Raw genomic sequence first — 2500 nt, forward strand, 5'->3', positions numbered from 1 at the left:
TGTCTGTCTGTCTGTTGAACTTCCGCGGCGCTCACAATTGTGCGACCTGGGAGCAGCTGTGCGTCGTGGTAATTGTTCGTTGTGTTTTTTTAACACTGTTTTTTATCACTCTGGAGCTTGTGTGGAAGTCTTTAATATGAGGTGCATCTACGTTGGCGTCCTTGTGGCACTTTGGACTCTTTTAAGTCGGTTTGCCTGGGGACTAGATGTTGACGGCAGCGTGGCTGGCTACAGGATCACCTACAGCCGGGAGATATTGCTTGACCTGCAACCACTGACAGCAGGCAATGCAATTCCGGCCGTTCCCCACTCGCTACGGAGTGATATCTTGGCAGCAACAGGTGGAATATAGTCCAAAAAGCGCTGGAGGAAGAGAGGGAAGAGAGGAGGTGTCCAATGCAGACTGAGGAAATATGGGCTGGATAACCGATGCCGGCTTCCTCCGCTCCTGACTATACTCCTCTCTAATGTCCAATCCATCCGGAATAAAATGGATGAACTAGAGGCTTACGCTACATATAAGCGTGATTTTAGAGCCACATGTTTGCTGGCTTTTACAGAGACGTGGCTGAAAGCCTCGGATCTGCACATCAGCGGCTTTGGGCACCCTGTCCGGATGGACCGGTCACCTCTCATAATGAACAAAACCTGCGGAGGTGGACTATGTTTTTACATAAATGTGAGGTACTGTAATAACGTCACAGTTCAGGAGGAAATATGCACCCCCGACCTTGAGCTCTTATCCATTTCCCTTCGGCCCTTTTATCTGCCAAGGGAGTTTCCCCCAGCTTCTTCACCATCGTCTACATACACCTGCGGGCCAGCATCTTTGCAGCCACACAGCTGATCGCAGAGGTAACTAACAGACTCGATGCCATCTCACCCGACGCACCTAAATTTATTCTGGGAGACTTTAATCAGTGCCAGATACACAGGACTCTGAAGACGTATGAGCAATATGTCACCTGTGCAACAACTTTGAAAAACTCCACAAGTGACTAGTGTAATGGCTCAGTGCCTGGTGCTTTCAGGTCCCTGCCCATGCCTCCCTTTGGAGCGTCTTACCACAGCAGTGTCCTGCTGATGCCGATCTACAAACCCATCTGTAAGAAGCAAGCGCGTACAGTAAAAACAGTAAGATGCTGGACAGAGAACAGCATTGCCACCTTACAGACGTGCTTCGATTTGACAGATTAGGAGGTCTTTTATACTTCATGTGTGGATTTAAATGATTTGACATTAACTGTTTCCTCTTATATATCTTTTTGTTTGGACTCTAATATCGCCTGTAAGGAAATTACCATATTTCCTAACAACAAACCGTGGGTCACCAAGAAACTAAAAAATGTCATAAACATGAAGAAACACATCTTTTATACGAGATAAGGAAAGCTAAAAGAGTTTATAGGGATAAGGTGGAACACAAATACACCAGTGGAGATCTTCGGGCAGCTTGGAAAGGAATAAAGACAATGTCCTCCATCTCTCAGGGAAGTAGTGGAAGTGACAGGAATCCTATTAAAATTGAGGGAATAAACATGACTGACCTTCCGAATGTTTTTAGTAGTTTTTATTCCCGCTTTGAAATGCATGACTTTTCTGGTAACGTTTCCCTCCTCAGAGAGTCTCTTATCTCTGATTCTAACATTATCTTTGAGCAGGGTCATGTTAGAGATCTTTTAAAACGGGTCAATATAAGGAAGGCCCCTGGTCCAGACCTCATTTGTGGGCGTACACTTTGATATTGTGCTGATCAACAGTGTCCTCCAGCATGTCTTTCAAATGTCACTTGATCGTAACCAAATTCCTGGCATGTGGAAATCTTCTATTGTGATTCCCATCCCAAAAACATCTAATCCTAAACAGCTCAGTGAATTCAGACCAGTTGCATTAACGTCATTAATAATGAAAATCTTTGCGAAAATCGTTAAAGGCCTGGTCATGTCTTCTATAGAGGGTCATTACAGTTTGCCTATCAGACAGGGAGAGGTGTAGAGGACGCAAAGCTTTTCATACTTAATCACCTCTACAAACACTTAGAGAAGCCACAAGCCCAGACCAGGCTCCTATTTGCTGAATTTTTCTTCAGCATTCAACACAATGCAGCCACATCTCTTCACAGAGAGGCTAGTGTCTAAATTTGAATTGTCTCAACAGCTTGTGTCATGGATTTTAGATTTCTTAACTGGCAGAGAGCAAAGAGTCTGTCAATGGCCGTCTCTCTGACTCTGTAACCACTTTCACGGGTTCACCCCAAGGGTGCGTCCTTTCGCCCTTACTTTGTATCATATACACTGATGAATGCAGGAGCAGGCAGGAGGATAGCTATCTGATTAAGTTTTCAGATGACACTGCACTGTTGTCCCTCCTCTATGGTTCAGAATCAAACCATGAGGGCGCCCTAACTGATTTTATTTCCTGGTGTGACTGTAACTTTTTGGATTTAAACGTATCGAAAACCAAAGAATTGATTATTGATTTTAGACGTAAGAAGGACACT

At 44.5% G+C, this 2500-nt stretch overlaps 1 protein-coding gene across 1 annotated transcript in view; it reads left to right on the plus strand.

Moving 5' to 3' along the window:
• oatx (organic anion transporter X) overlaps window positions 1-2500 on the plus strand; it is a 34756-nt gene that overhangs the window by 12656 nt on the left and 19600 nt on the right. The gene's annotated exons all lie outside the window — the stretch shown is intronic.

Source organism: Epinephelus lanceolatus, chromosome 11 (assembly GCF_041903045.1).
Source record: "Epinephelus lanceolatus isolate andai-2023 chromosome 11, ASM4190304v1, whole genome shotgun sequence".
Lineage (NCBI taxonomy): Eukaryota > Metazoa > Chordata > Actinopteri > Perciformes > Serranidae > Epinephelus > Epinephelus lanceolatus.